This window comes from Carlito syrichta, unplaced genomic scaffold, assembly GCF_000164805.1.
Source record: "Carlito syrichta isolate Samal-C Ts95f unplaced genomic scaffold, Tarsius_syrichta-2.0.1 Scaffold73643, whole genome shotgun sequence".
NCBI lineage: Eukaryota > Metazoa > Chordata > Mammalia > Primates > Tarsiidae > Carlito > Carlito syrichta.
In genome coordinates, this window is record NW_007017739.1 from 184,961 (window position 1) to 204,245 (window position 19,285).

The following is a 19,285-nucleotide window of genomic DNA, read 5'->3' on the forward strand; positions in this document are numbered from 1 at the left end:
GCGACAGAGTGAGACTCCAACACACACACACACACACACACACAAACTAGCTGGGCACGGTGGCACTCATTTGTAGTTCTAGCTTCTTGGAAGGCTGAGATAAAAGGATTGCCCGAATTAAGGAGCTTGAGGCTACAATAAGCCATGACTGTGTCACTGCACTCCAGCCTGGGTGGCAGAGTGAGATCATGACTCCAAAAAAAAAAAAAAATCAAACACTGAAGTCTCCTAGGTTATGCAGGATAATATTATAAAACTGTGTCAGTGAAAGTAACCTCACTGCTTACTTCTCACAATTGAAGATGTCCTAGGTGCTTCTCAGAGAAGTGGTCAAACAAGAAGTAGCAAAAATAAAGCTGGACTTGGGTTATTTTCTAATTTTCATAAGTACTTCACTTCTCCATTACTTAGGAGAAGGGACAGCAGCATCCCTTAAAAAAAAATCCTGGTCAGGCTCGATGGCTCAGCCTGTAATCCCAGCACTTTGGGAGGCCAAGGCGAGTGGATTGCCTGAGCCCGCAGGTTCAAGATCAGCCCGGGCAACTTGGTGAGACCTCATCTCTACAATAAATCAAAAATTAGCCGGGCATGGTAGCATGCACTTATAGTTCTGGCTACTTGTAAGGCTGAGGCGGCAGGATCGCTGGAGCCCAGCAAATCAATGCTAGGGTGGCCGTGCGCATGTCACTGCACGCCAGCCTGGGCAACGGAGTGAGACTCCAACTCAAAAAAATAAAAGATAGATGTGTGTGTGTGTGTGTGTGTGTGTGTGTGTATACATAAGACAATAGAAAATCTAATGCAGAAAACTGGTGGTTCTAAAGAATAACATCTTATTGTGTGCTATACACTATGTTGCAGGCACATTTCATGTACCATCTCACTTAACTTGTTCAACAGTCTTATCATGTAGGTCATTGTATTAGCCCATTTTATAGGGTATGAACAGAGAGGGATTAAGTGGCCTAAGTTCCAGGGATTCAAACCCAGGCAGCCAGACACCTGGGGATTTCCCCCTCTTTAGAACCCCAAGAGCCACCTGGGTTTCTCTTAAGACGCCTGGAGACACTATCTTAAAATTTTCTTGTCGGCTCCACCCCTAACAAGTGCCTGGCATCTGGTGGGCATCCAAATACCTCCTGAATGTACAGAGCTGTCAGATGCCCACTGCCTCTCCTGCAGTGGTTTGCTCTTTATTGGGCATGTTTCTAGCTCCAGCGAGATGTACACCCTTGTCTGCAGAAACAGAAATAACTCATCTGAGCCCTGCCTTCAGAGACACAACAGATTATCTACATGACTTTCCCCACAGAGTAGGGAGGTGAAGAAGAGACTTCGCATTCAACAAGCAGCTTCTCTACAGCGTGGAGTTAAGAGGAAAAAGAACACCCAACCATTAGGCTTGGGGATTTTACACTGACATTGGGTTATGAAAATTTTCAATCAAAAAGATGAGTTTTTAAAAACCACAAACACTTAAATATCCATCACCCAGATGCTGACCTTAATACTTCACTGTATATCTACCCATCTCTTTATCTGGCCACCAACCCCTATCGTTTTGTTTTTTTGTTTTGTTTTGGAGTTGGAGTCTCACTGTCGCCCAAGCTGGAGTACAGTGGCACTCAAAACCACTGTAGCCCCGACCTGCTGGGCTCAGGTGATCCTTCCACCTCAGCCTTCCCAGTAGCTGGAACCACAGGCATACAGCACGCTGTCTGGCTGATTTTTTGATTTACTGTAGAGATGAGGTCTTGCCATGCTTCTCAGGCTGGTCTCGAACCCCTGAGCTCAGGCAATCCTCTTGCCTCTGCCTCCCAAAGTACTGGAATTACAGGAGTAAGCCACTGCGTCTGGCCCCCTGTCATTTTTTATGTACCCCAAAGTAAACTGCAGAGATCAGTACACGTCCCCCTACCCAAATGCTTCAGCAAGCACAGCATTAACTATAGGCGAATCTTTGTTCGTGGAGTATTATTTTTAACTATAGTTGAATCTTTGTGGGTTTTTTAGTATTTTTATTATTTTAACAGATCTCCTTACTAGCACAACATTAAAAAGGCCCAAACTCCAGTATGTTATGATTATAAAATGTTTGGCTCTCACCTGGTTTTCTTTTAAAAGTGACAGTAACCACGAGTATAAGAGACAACCTCTGGTTACTACAATTGGTTTCGTCTTAGACAGGCTCAGTAAGTAGAAGAACAAATCTAGCTTTATCCTCTGCCCAGTTCGCCCATCTCTGTGATCATGATTACTCCCTTTTCTTTCCTTTTCTGTTGGTAATTTATTAGTTCTGTTTCAATCACATACCCAGTGCCTTTTTGTTTTAAAGATGTGGGGTTCAATTCAGGATCAGGTATACAAGTGGTAATTGTACAGGTAAAGTTTGGGCCTCCCTTTGGTCCTCACTTCTCCTGGTTTTAGATCAGGTACCTTTATTGATGTTATGTGGCCTCCCCATCACCTCCCCGCCCTGCCCCACAGTTTCTGGCTACTGTCAATCCCTTTCCTTTTCCAATCTTGCTCAAACTCCAGCCTGCCCCTCCTCTTTCCAGAGGTATTTTCTGATCTAAACAGTTGGGTGTGGCTTCTCCCTCTCTCCACCTGTGTGGAGACTTGGACACCTCTTGTGTCCATCCTTGATGGCGTTTCCCGAATGACCAATACCTCTCTAGTCTGTAGAGCACTGTTTTCAAACTGTGGATCGTGACCCACCAGTGCAGTGGTTCCCAATCTGCAGCGCAGATTTGAATTCCACAGAAAATGAGGCCAGGTGTGGTGGGTCACACCTGTAATCCAAGCACTTTGGGAAGCAGAGGCAGAGGACTGCCTGAGCCCAGGGGTTCGAGACCAGACTGGGCAACTTGGTAAGACTTCATCTCTACAATAATAATTTTTTAAAAATTAGCCAGACATGGTAGTATGCACCTATAGTTCCAGCTACTTGAAAGGCTGAGGCAGAAGGATCCCCTGAGCCCAGAAGGTGGAGGCTGTGGTGGCCGTGAGTGTGCTGCCACCACTCCAGCCTGGGCAACAGAGTGAGATTCCAACTCAAAAAAAAAAAAAAAAAAAAAAAAGAATCCCACAGAAAATGAAACCAGAGCCTCAGAGAGTCCAGTGTGCCTGGGTTGAGAGTCACTGGATCATGAAATCAATGCCATGGGTATGACCAGCATTTGTAACACACAACAGAATAGGAGTGAACAGAAAGTAGCTGAATGTGGTTTATGCACTGGGTATAAAAATTATCTTGTACAACTTTTGTTTCAGTCATATATACAAACTATCTAGCCATATGTATGTGTTGTGTCACCAATGTAAAATGTATTTCTTTTTTAGATCACAGTCAACAAAGTGTAAAAGCTGCTGCCCTAAAGAAGCTAGTACATTATCCTGCTCATGGAAAGTGCTCAGAGATGTGGTTTGTACATGGGGCAGGAAGAGAGAGGCAGGTCAGAGCGGCTCTCTTGCACTCCTGGCCTCAAGCAATCCTTCTGCCTCAGCATCCCAAGGTGCTGGGATTATCAGCATGAGCCACCGTGGCCAGTCGGGCTAGAGATGCTCTCATACTGAGAATATGTTCTGCCACCAAGAACATGGTTGATGTGTAGGGGAGGGGGTAAGACAACAAGATCTAGGACTAAGTAAATATCATTTAGACATGGACAGTTGCCCATGTCTAAGGAAGAACAAACAGAGTAGAGAAGAATGTAAGGAAACAAGAGGAAGGAGCCTTCTCAGGGCAGACCTAAGCTTTATATTTCAATGTTTAAGATTCCACCTCTCATATCAACTTACCAGGTGGCACTTGCTGACAGCCTACATAATATCCACAAGACACTGGGGAGGATACAGAGATAGATGAGTGGAGAAGAAAGTCCACCAAAAATATGGACAATAATAGGAATAATGGGGAAAAGCATCGCCATGAGACTGTTGAGGAGAAAGAGCTGTGATTCTGGTCAGCAGAAGTTTGGGAGACAGAGCCAAGGTCAGCTGCACATGGGAATTTTCAAAGTACTTGGACACAAGTTGTATCATCTTGCCAGGGCTGTTTCTCACAGGTGACATGGGAATGCGCTGTGCATAAAGCTGTCGGTGACTGGAATGGCTGTAGACAGCTCTGGGATGACCTGGGCCAAACAAGATATCCAGCTTATATCAGTGAAATTATGATGTGTTCACACAGGGCTGCTGTATCAGATTCTAGGGTAGAAGAGACACCATGGGCACATGCTGCTGATACCTTGTCTTTCAGTATGTATTCATTGGGCTGGTGTCAGACACTGTTCTAAGCGCTAGGGACACAGCAATTAACAGGGCCACTGAGGCCCCTGCTGCCTTTGTGAGACAACTATATAAATGAACAAACAAGAAAAGTAAATGATCGCTGTCAAAGCAGAGACATAAACCTGGGTGAGGTGATGGCATAGCTACTTGGGAGTGGATGGTCAGAAAAAGTCTCTTTGAGGACCAGATGCTTAATGGGAGCTAAAAAGTCAAGGTCAGGGAGCACAATCTAGACAGCAGAACAGCAAGTGCAAAGGCCCGGTGGTAGGCACAAGCTTGACATGTTGAATGAACAGTAACAGTAAGAATGCCAGTGTAGCTGCGGTGTAGCCAGTGAAGGGGAGAGTGTTGTAAGAAGAGGATAGCATGGTGGGAGGAACTCGGATCACAAAGGGGTTTGCTAGCCTCAGTAGAAAGGTCAGCTTTTATTTCAAGTGGACGGAAAGCCTTTGATGGGTCTTTGCAATAGAGCGATATGACCTGGTTTTCCTCTTCATAAAACCACTGTATGGAGAGGGACAAGAGAGGCAGGGAGGGAGGTGAGCCAGGAAGACACCGCGGGGACTGGCAGGGGAGGGTGGTGTACATGTATTCTGAAGGTAGCACCAACACAACTTGCTGGTGGTCGGGCTGCAGGGGAGTAAAAGAAAGGGAAGCCCACAGAGAGTGCCCAGCTTTTTGGTTTCAGCAAATGAGATTGGAGGTGGGGAAGCCCAGAGAGAAAGGAATGTGGGGGTTATGATCACTGTGCTCTCTCTAGACCACACTTAGTCTGCAGAGCCAATTATCAGACATTCACAAGCAAATACCCAGTGGGGAGAGGTCAGGGCTGGAGACAGCTTCCAAGTCATCAGAAGGGAGATGGTGTTTAAAACCACTGGATTGAATGAGACACTTAGGGAGAGTTAGATTCAGAAGAAGGGCCTCTGGACCAAGCCCTGGGGATGATAACATTTACCTGGAAGTAATGGCAGAGAAGCCAGGAGAGAGAGATGAAGAAAGGATCAAGGGAGGCCAAGGCTGCTGAAAGGTCCCGTGGAATCAGGACACAGCCGATGGATCTGGCAACCCAGACACCACAAGAGACCTGTCCCAACAGCGGTGAAATGTGTCACTTCTAGGTCCTGCAATGGGAAGGGGACATGATGAGCCCACTCTCAGGATGAGCGTGACTGAGGACAAGGGGTCATTAGCCAATGAGAACTTGGGAAACGTGTGGGCAGGTGCCATTCCCCCACCAAGGCCCTGGCGACCTCTGTGCGCATAGCTACGCCCACCTCCATGGCCGTGCCCTGGCGCCCGCAGAAGACAATGCCTGCCCATCCTCTCGGCTCCATTCCTGCCGCGAAGAGGGAGGGAGGGAGGGAAAACCCCATCTCCTTCCCGCTTCCTGATCCGCCTCCTCAGTCTCCAAGATCCCTATTTTTGTCCCACATGTGAGACACGTGGCGTGTCAGTTCCACTAACAATCACTGGTGTCCTCCGTGTCTTAATCATCTGCTCGTGAAAGAACATTTTTCAGGCCCTCCTCCGCTACTTCTCTTGAAAACAAACTTGCTTTCAGTAAAGACAGGAGAGCAAAGAGAGAGAGACGGGTGACTCTTTTCTGCCGGCTACCTATGCTGTATCTTGAGAGACATCTGCAGTGGTGAAGGCAATCCAGACTCTCAAGAGGTTTACACACCACTTGGTCACACAGCCCAGTATATCATGCAGAGACCAGCTCAGTGCCACGTGGTGTGACACACAAACAGAGCAGAGATGCTGTCTGCAGGTGTAGCAGCTGGAGAGAGGATTCCGGAAAGTCAGGGATGTGTCAGTGGGGCATTCAGGAGGGACAAGAGACACGTTCCTCCAATGAGTCTGATAAAAAAGACATTTTCCAACAGGACGCGGCGCCTTTCTCAGCAATGCGGGGCGCGTGCAACCAAATCACACAGAAATGAGCACTTAAAAATGACATCTGCTGGATTAATTAGCTGTGTAATCTGTCTCCCCTCAGTGGAGCTGGGCTTTGCCGCTCCTGTCTCAAACCTCCCCAGGTGAGACTTTATTCCAAATGCCACACTCCAAGAGGGATAAAGAACAGGCTGGGGAAAGAAGAGGAGCATTCGAATGTGTTTGTGAGAGGCAGCAAGGAGGGAGAGGGAGCTTCCAGAGAACTTCCAGGGTCCTTTGTGCCAGCTAGCACATCAGAGAGAAAAAGTCATCCACAGAGATGTTGATGAACCGCCGCCTCAGAGCAAACCTGCAGACGCCTGACTAGGAATTTTGGACAAACTCAAAGCATCAAAGCCTCAAAGACATGGAGATGAAGCCAGCAGGGTATGGACTCAAAGCTGGATGCAGAGATGAGACAAAGGTCAGAATGCTTGTCCCTGGAGAAGCCATTTGGTCTTCCTACACTGACAGCTGCAGCCATTGCTAAGGGGAACCCAATCTGGGCAAAACAATAATAATAAAAATGGTCAGAGCCTAATCCAAGAAGCAGAAAGTGAACAAACACATGCAAACAGTTGCACCCAGCCAAATCCCTCCCCATAGTGCTTCCTAAACCACAGCTGGCCTTGGAGTCACACTCGCTGACTAATGTCTAGGACCATGAGGAAATCAGTCCCGGGACCGGCGCCACTTGGCTCAGCTGCCTAGAGGGGCCAAGGAATGCTCCCCACGTTCCTCTTCCTTTAATAATTTTAGAAAACAAGGGAGATGGTTGTAGAGGGGAAACACAGAAATTCACGTGGGAGGACAACAGGGGGAACCATCCTGGAGCAGGGAGGTGATCCTTTGGGGCGACCTATTATTCCCCCTGTCCTCAAAGCACACAGTGCCCTCGACAGAGGAAAAACATCTGATGCTGCTCAGAGAAACGTCCTGAGCCCATGACAATCAACAGTTCATAAAGAGTCTGGAACACGAAACATTCCATTCAAGTGAGCCGTCTTAGAAATCAGCAAGACATGTTCTAAAGCTAGATGGGGTCATCCCGCGAGAACAACTGTCCGCCGTAAACAAAACCAGAGCTGCTCCCAGAACTTCAGGCACGCTGACATGCCTCTGTAGGACCACCACGGTGACACACCTCCCTCACAAGGACAAGAGGGGCCTGGGGAGCAAATATCAAACCCCGACATCATCCTTCCTGTGGGCCAAAGGCCCAACATTCATTTAGGGAGATGCATTCATTTAGGGAGAAGCAAACAGTGAGTTGAGTAAAACCCACACATGTGCACCAAGATCACGCAGCTAAACAGAGCCTGGTGACACGTGTGCTGCTCTAACAACAAAAGGGACAGATTCCTGATTGAAAAACCTTGAGGTCATGCAGGACTCCATCCCTCTTACTTGTCAGAAGACCACAGATGTCAGAATGCTGTGGCTGGTTGTAGGATCTTTCTAGTTTTTTGGCTGGAAGAAGGCACAAGGGAAGTAAGGATATACCACAAAGGAAGTTCTAGTCCCGTACGGGTATGATCTGTTTGCCCCAACTTTTTAGAAAAAAATCTCCATCTCCAACTTCAGAACCAAATGTGATATCTGCTCCTCTCCCTCTTCTTGGCCAAAGGGCCCTCTTCAGTTAGAACCAAGGTTCTAGAGGAAGAGAAAGGAGGAGGGGAAGCAGAATGCAGGACCTGGGGGAATCTCATCAAAGAGCGTGGACACTGGAGGAGAAACACATGTCCAGTACATGACACCAACAAAGAGTTCCCTAAACCAGACAGGTTTTTAAATAACATGCTACAGATTCATTAGCTTGCGTCTGCTCAGTACATCGGCACTCAATCAATTGACCCAGGGGAGGAAGCCCCCTTCCCATTTATTTATCTCCCAGAGGCTGCACAGGGGAATGGTCTGGAAAATCCCACGATCTGGCCCTCTTGGGTCCTCAGGGCTGGGGTCTGCACCTCTGGGAGGACAGCAAATCACGGTGGCAGTTTCAAGGGCACCTTCCATCTTAGGACCACTGGTCCCTCTGTCCAACCTTCTGCCTCATTCAAAGAGGCAGGAAGATGGGTGTCACCCAGGAAGTTCACAGAGGTCTGCTCAAAAGGAATGAGAAAGGCCCAACAATACTCCAGGAGGAGCCCTGCACCAGGGACAGCAGAAAGAGAGGAGACAGACACATCCTGCAGACAGTGTGCAAATGAGAAATCCCTCCGGCAATTCCAATGCACAGGCCATCCCGGCGAAGGCAATGTTGGTAGAACTGTTGACCTAAGAGACAGACTGTGCTTTGGAGGCCCTGGTCCCGAGTCTGGGAACCTGCCCTGCTAATTAACAGGCTGCAAATCAAACACTATCACTGGATAAACATTTCTAACCTTCTAACTAGTTTGCCTTTTATGGGACGAGGATGTAGGCCCCAGAGAAGGTTCCCTAATCATTTGTGATGATTAGTCCCAATGCAAACCTCCTCTTCTGTCTTCCCTATTAGCAACCTGCATATCGTAGGTACTCCGGGTCTTCTGTGGACCATAATCGATGCTCACGTGCTGTGAATTTTTATAGCCTCCCTATAAACAACCACTGCAGGAGGAACCCAAGGAGGCCAAGTGTGAGCCAGGGCAGTGGAAGCGTTTGACAAAGCTGTCGTCAACTGAGCTGAACGTCCTGACGTTTCCATCCACTCCGCTGTGTGACGCAGAAGTGTTTTCATAAAAGGGAATAATGAAAAAAATTACTGAAAAGCAAATTTTAAACAAATAGCTCTGGAGGAAACTTCAGGTTTCATTATAGGAAAAGCATTTTCTTCCACATAGAAAATGTGAAAATCTGACAGGACAGTTTTTCTATAAATCACAAAAATTGAAAATCATCATTAAAGGTATTTGTAATTTTCTTCTTTTGTTGGGAACCACTGGAAAAAGAAAGGTTTTACAAACAAGGAAGCCTCTTATGTCTTTTCGTGCTCCTGTGACGCCCACTGATAAGTCACTATGAAAGAATTTCTTCACCACCTAGAGGTAGGGTTGCCAAATATAATACTGGATGCCCAGCTAAATGTGAATGTCAGATAGGTAAGTATATTTTATGGAACATACACTAAAACATTATTTGCTGCTTATCAGAAATTTACATTTAACTGAGTAGTCCACATTTTTCTTTGCTGTTTTTGGCAATTGTACCCCGAGGCCTCAGCTGTAGCAGCTTTACTGAAGGTCACTACCCTGATGTAGGCTTCAACAATCTCCACCATTTCTATGAACGACAGATGTTCTGTCATTAAAATTTTTTTAACTTATATCTTGGTTGCTTGTTATTATTATTATTATTATTATTATTATTATTATTATTTTGAGATGAAGTCTCACTCTGTCGCTCAGGCTGGAGTCTCACTCTGTCGCTCAGGCTGGAGTGCAGTGGCACGCTCACGGCCAACACAGCCTTGATCTGCTGGGCTCAGGCAATCCTTCCACCTCAGCCTTCCAAGTAGCTGGAACCACAGGCACATTCCACCACACCCAGCTAATTTTTTGATTTATTGTAGAGATAAGGTCTCACCAAGTTGCCCAGGCTGGTCTTGAACCCATGGGCGCAGGTAATCCTCTCACCTCAGCCTCCCAAAGTGCTGGGATTATAGGTGTGAGCCCACTGTGCCCAACCAGTCCTTGTTGCTTTAAAAAAAAAAAAAAAAAGTCCTGGAAATAAATTTTATGAAAGCATAAATTCACTTACTTGGTACTACCACCAAAATGGCTTTCATAGTAACAGTCTTGCCCACCCTACACTTAAATAGTATTTATAGTTTCCAGTTATGTTTTTAAAAATATAGTTCAGGTGTGTTAGTAATTGTTTAAAACTGCTTACCTTTTCCTGACAATGTTCCTGACAATGTCTAATTGTTCCCTGACAATTTCCCTTTCAAAACAAAAAACCAGAAACACCTGTTGGGACTCTATATATTCAAATTTGCCCTTTTAGCCCAAGTCCTCAGCAAGTTGAAAGGAATCAAAATTGAGTTCACGCCTTTACCCCATCATGTGGCACCTGCCATATTGGCTTTTCTGCCGGTCTGGGTTCACCTAAACCAACTGTAACCCAAGGGAATTATTCTGGAATGCAGGAGCAACGGAATATTAGCAGCAAAATTCTTCTAAGGGTTGGAGACCACCCCTAAGATGGCAGATGTCAGTCATGCAAAGAACTCCAGTGTTCCTTGCTCCTTTAGATGGGTGTGGGGTGAGGGGACAGAATGCTTGAGATTTTTCTCTCACAGGAAGGTCTAGGGCTTTTTAATTGGAGGATGTGGCGGACTTTCCAATATTTTGACAAAGTGGTAGTTATTCGATTTTCTGCAATCAGAACTCCTTGCTCTTTAGCCTGAGCCAGCAGCTGTGATATACCCTTGGAATCTAATGGACACTCATAACCAGTACCCAAAAACTACTGAAAACATGTAGACACTACCATCATACCTACACATTATCTACCCAAAAACTTCAGAAAAGGGAACGTTTAGGACCTTCAGAATTTGTTTCTGGCCCCTTTCTAAGATATTAATAACTGGTGAGAGCCACAGTGTCCACTGAGGCACCCTAAAACACTCAGTCCCTCTTCCAAGACCATGCTTTTCCTGGAACTTCCTCAGCCCAGAGAGTCTGAAGGCAATGAATCCAAGAAATTGCCTTTTGGAGAATATACCAGAGAGAAACAGGAAAGGGTAAAAGGAAGACGTCTGCTCCGCAGGCTTCAAATGCCTCAGAAAGAGAATAGGGCACTCTGTCTCTTCCTGCTCCCCAATGTCTCCGACAACACCCCATAAATATGAACGATCTAAATCTGCGGAGCATTCACATGAGGCTCTGTAAGGTTTAGAGAATAGGGAACGAGAAACACAGCTTTTCACGTCAGCTAGGAAAGGGTGGTTATTTAAGAAACTGTTGTACCATTAATTGTCCAACTTGAAAGAAAACAAAAAGTCCTAAATCATACCAGACACAAAAATAATCTTATGATGCACCACACACAAATCTATTCCTCATGGATTAAAGACATAAATGAGGGGGAAAGTATTAAAATGTCCATGAAGTATGCCAACACACTTGAGTTTGAACACTGAGTTGAACTCACTAGTTTGTGAACTGAGACCTCTCTGTGCTTTGGTTTTCCAACTGGAAAACAAGCAAAATAATGGAAGATTAAATCAGTTTACACAGGTAAAGCAGGTAGAACAGCACCTCACTTGTAATGAACGCCATATAGGTGTTAGTTGTCGTTTTTATTATTTTATAATCTTGGCAAAGAGAAAGTCTCCCTAGGAAAAGAGAAAAGTCAAAAGCATAAAGAAAAGGATCACCATATTGGACGTCATGCAAATAAAAAGTTTCTAAACATCAAAATGCACCATAGGTAAAGTTAACATCAATGAAAGACTGGGAGGAACTATTACAACAACCACAGCAAGCACACAAAGGACTGGTGGCCTGGAGACACCAAGAGCTGTTGCAAATCAACCAGTAAAAGGAACAAACCAAGAAAAATAAAAGGCAAAGGCTATGAACAGGGAAGCCCCCAAAGAAACACAAATGGCCAACAAACACATGAAAAGATGTTTCCCTACCTACTAAGGAAAAACTCCACGTCAGAAAAATGTTGTCAATCTGACAATGAAAATAGAAAAATATTACAGCATCGTGTTGATCGCTGTATGGAAGTACGGGCATCACCTATGGAGAGGGAATGAGATGGCCACCTTCTTTCTGAAGGGTCATTGGAAAGTACCATGTCTATTGGCATTGCATCCCCAGACCCAACAATTCCATTTCAGGAATAGCACAAGTATGTGGAAATTTGTGTTTCTACCTCATCGTGTATAATACTGCAAATAACCTCAAGGTGCCTCAATTAATGTAGCCATTAAAAACAGCAATGCGCATCTATATGTCCATAAGAACTTCGGGAAAGGGAATGTTTATGACCTTCAAAATTTGTTCCTGGCTCCTTTTTAAAAAGACTGGTGAGACCCATAGTCTGTCATGGTCCCCATCATGTCGACTTTTATGAGAAAAAAATAAGTTATTCATATAAAAATAAAGCACAATGAAAGCAAAGCATGTGTGCATACACACACACACACACACACACACACACACACACACACACACACACACACACACACCCCTATCTAGAGAAGCACAGAAAAGAACCCAGACAAACGACATATAACAGTGGTTTGCTTCTGGAGCGTAAAGTTGCAGATTAGAAAACAAAAAAACAATTTTTAAAACTATAGAAAAATATCTAAAGGTATAAAAAAGGCCTCCAGTATCTTACTATATATATGAGGGGGGACCCCAAAAAAGGGAATTTTTTTTGGTGGCAGGTACCTTGTAGTGCAGGCTTCCCCCACTTAAGTATATGTTCTAGGAACCCATTGGCATCTGTGTACTAGAGCTAGTGTTGTTGCGAGAGGCTTCAGCTTTTTTTTTTTTTTTTTTTTTGAGATTCTTTCAAGGTATTTGCCCATTTCATGATAGGTGATTTATGAGTGCACCTGCCCACACTGCGCTGAGTGTTCAGGGGTTTTTGACCAAAACCAGCATAACCCCCATGCCCCACCCTCCCTATTCACCTAGTCACACCCCAAGTGACTTTTTTTTTTGTTCCTCCAGATGAAAAACATCCTCAAAGGGAAATGTTTTGCTGGTGTGAAAGAGATGAAACCAAAAACAGAAGCACAAAAAGGTATCAAAATTGATGAGTTCAAAAACTGCTTTGAGTTGTAGAAAAAGCATCTCGACAAGTGTATTACATCTAATGGAGAGTACTTTGGAAGTGACTGAAGTTTAAACATGTAAAAATAAAATCACAATATTTAATAAATAAATTCCCTTTTGGGGGGTCCCCCCCATATAACAGTTCTTTCTTTCTGGAGAATAAAGTTGAAGAATAGAAAAAGAATTTCAATTTTTAAAAATTATTAAAAAATACTTAAAGATATAAAAAAGTCCTCCAATATCATACTGTATATATGCACTATCATTCCAATTTTTTTAGATATCTATGTTATATGCAAAAAGAAGAAAAATATGTTATGTGGTACGATTAGGCTGGTATTTATTTTCTCTTACACTCCTGGATTTTTCAAGTTTTTTCCGGTGATATGCTTTTACCATAAAAAGTAGGGAATCCACAGTTTATCACTAGCTTATACTTGAGGTAAACAAAGAATGCTAACTTTGAAATTTTAATTATTATTCTAAAGGGTCGCATCAGTTCTTTACTATCTACAAAAAGGATTGGGGGGGTGATGAGGGAAAGGGAGAACTAAAAGTATTTAGACAAAAGAGAGAATAAGCCGGGCATGGTGGTTCATGCCTATAATCCCAGCACTTTGGGAGGTGGAGGAGAGAGGACTGCCTGAGCCCAGGGATTCAAGACCAGCCTGAGCAACTTGGTGAGACCTCGTCTCTACAATAAATCAAAAAAATTAGCTGGGCATGGTGGCACATGCCTGTGGTTCCAGCTACTTGAAAGGCTGAGGCAGAAGATCACCTGAGCCCAACAGGTCGAGGCTGCGATTGCTGTGAGCATGCCACTGCACTCCAGCCTGGGAGACAGAATGAGACTCTAAATCAAAAAAAAAAAAAAAGAGAGAGAGAGTATAAAAGTGCTATGGTAAGCCGGGCTCGGTGGCTCAGTCTGTAATCCCATGCCTTTGGGAGGCTGAGGTGAGTGGATTGCCTGAGCCCGCGGGTTCGAGATCCGCCTGGGCAGGCGAGATCTCATCTCTAGAATAAATCAAAAAAATTAGCCGGACGTGGTAGCGCGCACCTGTAATTCTGGCTACTCGGAAGGCTGAGGTGGAAGAATCGCCGGAGCCCAGCAGGTCGAGGCTGCGGTGGCCGGGAGTGGCCACTGCACTCCAGTCTGGGTGACAGAGTGAGACTCCAACTCAAAAAAAAAAAAAAAGTGCTATGGTAAATGCCTGTTAAACTGGTTTTCCAAGAGGTAAGATATTAAGTATTAATATTTTTTTTCTACACAGGCACATCTAATAAGATTTCAATTCCATTATATGGTGTCTAAAGCGTGGAGCCAAAAGCTGCCTTCATGGCATGAGGTGTGTACAAAGCCACAACCAGAGTTACCTTGACAAAGCTTGTGCCTAAAGCCATCAGCTGAATGTATGAATTGATACCAACTGGGGGGAATCAGGTAAAAGGGAAGTGGGAGATTTCTGGAGGGAAGGAAAGGCAAGGAACCTGGCGAGGTACCAACGTTTGATGCCACACACCACGGGCGACGCATCAGCCATCTGTTCCTACAGCACAGATGGATTAACTTGGCCCTGGCACAAGCCCTTTCCCCAAAGACGATCTGGTCTTTCGATCTTCTCAGAAACCCCTTGAAGTTAACTGGAGGCAGAAGAACTGCCACAGCCCGCCCAGGCTCTCCAGAGAGGACCCATCAGGCCCATGTGCAGTCCCCCAGGGCCGCAGAGGAGACCACATCCCTCCAGCCCCCACCATCAGGCGAGGGAAATGAACTTCAGGCCTCCAGCTGCTCCAGGAGGAGGAGGGCATGAAGGCTAAATGTGTTAAAATTTACCAAAACATCTGGCCTTTCACACCTTCTAAATCACTTGCAGGAAAATATTTCCCTCCTTTCATTTTTTTGGGGGTTGAAGGCACCAAGGTGGGGGAGAAGGTAGCAGAAGTATGCACTTAAAAAAAATCAGCTACCTAATGAGAAAACAAGGTTTGAGGAAACTGGCTTCAGAATCACGATGCAAACCAGATGACACTTGCACCAGAGCTTCAAACACGCAGCCATACCGGGCAGACGGGACGGGTGAGAAGGAAGGCTCCCCAAAGTATTTATGCCTTCTGCTCTCACAGTGAGACAAAGACCTCGCAGAAGTCACCACCTACAGGCATGAAGAGCAGCTGCTGTCTTCCTGAGACCCCTACTTTTCCCCCCGTGCACCTATAGAGGAGCTCGGAGAATGCAGATTTCAAACCAAATCATTGACTTTTTCTACATCTTCTGATATGTCCACCCACCATCTGATGCGTTTATGGCCCTAGTGGGGAGAGTGAGCCCCAACGAGTTTCTTTTGCCCCAAGGAAAGGACCAAGAAGATGAATTCTAAAGTAATGCAACATCTGATGGAGGGTTTCTAATATCCTTCCACACTGCATAATCTTCATAGGATGGCACGAGTAGACATCTACTACGTGGAGAACCTGGCTGGCCATGGTGTGTGTGTGTGTGTGTGTGTGTGTGTGTGTGTGTGTGTGTGTACGTTTACGTTTACATACATGTAAGTGTGAATAAGTTGGTGCCACATTCCACCTCCTACTTTAGGCCAAGGAGAGCTGGCCTGGACACTGACTTCTCATCTCCCGTCCGCCTAGCTAGCCCAAGGTGGTTCACATGTGGCCCAGACCCAATATCATGGTAGACAACTCTCCTTGTATATAATTCAAGATTAATATGAAACCGTCAGACTTGGCCCAATCAAAGGAGCCTCAGCTGGAAACTTTTTGAGTAATAGATTCTGGTGGGGTCTTAATCTATCTGCTCAAGTTGACAGATTTCCATGCCAATGACTCTCAGGTGAAGAAAAACATCAAAGTAAAAAGCAGTCACTGAGAGATGGCAGGTGTGCCCTGATTTCCAACTGCCTTTCTGCAGTCCTCCTCCCCCGAGCAGGAAGCGCCACACATTTGAGAGCGATCACCACAGAAGGTAAGAGAAACACAGAACTCGCACCAGCTCTGAGCCCACACACCTGGAACTCAGGCTCCACACTAGCTATAGGAGAAAGCAGGGCAGGCATGTGTCAGGATCAGTTGCTCACCTGACTAAGACATGCAAGGGAACCCACATCTCTAGGGGTAGAGAGAGTACGAGAGTGGGACCAGGGTGCAGGCCCTTTCAAAGGGTGATAGATACATTTACAGGCTCAGCCCTGGGGAGAGACAAACACCTTTCCCACAGCACACTTCCATTCTGGCTCTGATGAATAACTCAGGACAGAACCAACAGCCTAGCATCAAAGCTTCATTGGAGCCTCCAGCCTCCCTGCTGTGTCAACCAATCATAGTGACCCCATGACGATGGTGTTAGGATGTGGACATGTGACCACTAGGGACTGGACGAGAGCCAGACTCTGTTTAAGACCAAAAATAAAACCACCCAAGGAATTCAATCATGAGCACTTTGCAGAAGTAACACAGCGGCCCAGGAAAAAGGGATGAGCACTTTCCTCAGATACCTAGGGACCTCCACCTTCCCCTGTTCCACTCTTACTTCCAGAAGGTATAGAGGAAGAGTATGCTGAACATTAATCCTGATTTAAAAACTGGTGTCGCGCCAGGCTCGATGGCTCAGCCTGTAATCCTGCGCCTTGGGAGGCTAAGGTGAGTGGATTGCCTGAGCCCACGGGTTCGAGACCCGCCTGAGGAACTTGGCGAGACCTCATCTCTACAAAAAACCAAAAATTAGCCAGGCATGGTAGCGCACACCTGTAGTTCCAGTTACTTGAAAGGCTGAGGCAGAAGGATCACCAGAGCCCAGCGGGTGGAGGCTACAGTGACCGGGAGCAGCCACTGCACTCCAGTCTGAGCGACAGAGTGAGACTCTAACTCAAAAAAAAAAAAAACTAGTGTCGCACAATAACCAACATTGCACAATTCCAGGCAGTGAAGATAGGATCACCAGGTTTTTGCAAATGAGCCCAATCCTCTTCTGTGACCAGATTAGAAATTATCTCACGCCTTCAGAAAGTTCAGTCCTAATATAGCAACCTACATACTAGCACTTATGACAGCAAGGGCGGTGACATGGGACCAGCATGAGGTCAGACGACAAACTGAAAGTCATGCCACTGCCTGCATCTCCTGAGACCATGGCTCTGTCTCTTCCAACATGAAAAAGAAGGGCAGGGAAATAAAAGCCTTAGTGGGGGGTGGGGGAGTATAGAGCTGCCAGGAAGCCAGCTACATCATGACCACCTCAGTAGGTGCTGTGGAAGGCAACTTCGGGGAGCTGCCCCAACAATTCATGAATAATGTACAGAGAAATGGGGGTGGGGCAGGGTGGGCGCAGGAGGAGGGGAGAGGGTGACTAAGGTGGGCAGTGGGTGAGGAGCCCCGTGCTCTCCCCAGGTCAGCTGCATCTGGAGCGTTTTCTCTAGCAGACAGTAAAGAACTCGATTACATCCAGTTAACTGTGCTCTAAACTGATTATGCATGTGCCGGGCTAATGGATTACATTAGCAAGAGGAAAAATAACATGCAATCAATCTCCATTTACTACAGGCCACGCCAGGTCCTAGAGAAAAAGTGACTCTCAAACCACCTCCACTCCCCACCCCAAATTTTTGGGCTGACAAACCCTGCAGGAAGGAACCCCCCTTGGTGGCAAGAGAAGTTCATTTTAATGGTCCTGAGAGACACAGGGGCTCTGGGCGAGTGCTGGAATGATAATCCTGTCTGTGCCATCCGGGATTGAGTGGGGGAGCGCCCCACCCCCTGTGACAGAGCCTCGGCAAGCAGAGGGACATTCATTACCCAAGGACTAATGAGACCAGACTAACGACCTTTGGCTCCTGGTACAGGGAATTCTACCCTGCATCTCAGCAGCTGGTCATCCCCAGGGATGTGCCAGCTGAACGCATTATTTCAGCACCTCTCCTAGAGGTGCTGGTTCCCACGTTCAGTCCCACATTCCAACACTTGGAACCCTTTTTACCTGCACTGCCTTTTTTGAGCAGGAGTTTCCTTCATCCTTTTTTTTTTTTTAAGGAGAAAATGAAGGCCCAGGAGGAGGATAAACTACCGGAGCTAGTAGTGCAGAAACACACAAACTGCTTCTCTCACGTGCCTCCTGGAAAAACCTCACCCTGACTCTGTGTGTGTGATCTATGGATGTAGTTTTGGGACCAAAAAGGGGTATTCTCCGTAAATCTTCCAAATTCCAGTACCTTTAAAAGCAAAGCCAAGTGTCTGATAGACTCTGATTCAAGACTGGCCACAAGGAGGATGGATGCAGCATGGAGTGTGAATCATCACTAATTTTCTAATCTGAGGGGCAATTTTTTTCCTGGAATGGAAAAGGCCTGCTCCATGCCACCTCTAAATGACCTTCACCAAAGTTGCATACAACCTTCAATGGCCACACCGAGTCCTTTGTACAAATTTTACTCAGTTGGGTTCTTTGGAAATCCTTTTTTCCACTGGTTTTTCCATCAGGTTTTCTTGACCACATTGGCACGATCCTGTGGCCAGTTCAGACTTCCAATTTAAACTGACAGCTAAGAGTCTTTCTTTCAATGGTGGTACAAAACTAAGCCAGTCCAGGGAAGTTCTTGCTCATTTGAGATAACGGGACTGGCTGCATGGTCTCCAGACTTACCCCACTGCACCACAGCTCAAGTCCCCAGTCAGTTCCAGAACATTCCATTCCCACTACCTTGTTCCTGCTTTTTCCTCCTGTCCCTAATGTGGTTTCTCATCCATGTTACACAGGCCTTCCGTCACCCTGAGAACAAGCATTTGTAAAATGAAGTACAGTTAACTGTCCCAGCAGAGACCAACATGGGGAAAGGGCCACGAATCTTCCCTACTTGGGGAATCCGCTTAAAATCACACTGACTAGAAAGGGTATCAAAACCAGCGAGGAGTCGGCAGAAACCACACACTCGTGGGCCCAAAGATGTGAGAGAAAGAGGAGAGGTTGATGATAAAAGTGAAGAAAATGGAAAGAAGAGAGTGAGAGAGTGGGAGGTACGTGGAATGAGGCTGGGAAGATTTATGGCGATTTGTACCTGATTGTTCATACTAAAGCCATTATGGGATGATTAGAGAAAAAGGTGAGGCTTTAAGTCCAGTGAAAATCAATAGAAACGTCTGGAGCAATTCTGCCGTGCAAGTGAAAGGACTATTTACAGTATCCGGAGTACCTCCTTCTCTGTTACCAATCATGGAGTTGAGAGGAGGACTGGGGGGTAAAGGGCTAGAAAGAAGAAATGGGAGGGAAGGGA

The 19,285-nt window shown here is 45.9% G+C and overlaps 1 protein-coding gene across 1 annotated transcript in view; it reads right to left on the minus strand.

The window, feature by feature from the left end:
• Positions 1-19,285, minus strand: part of ZFHX3 (zinc finger homeobox 3) — a 165,335-nt gene that overhangs the window by 136,592 nt on the left and 9,458 nt on the right. The window lies entirely within an intron of this gene.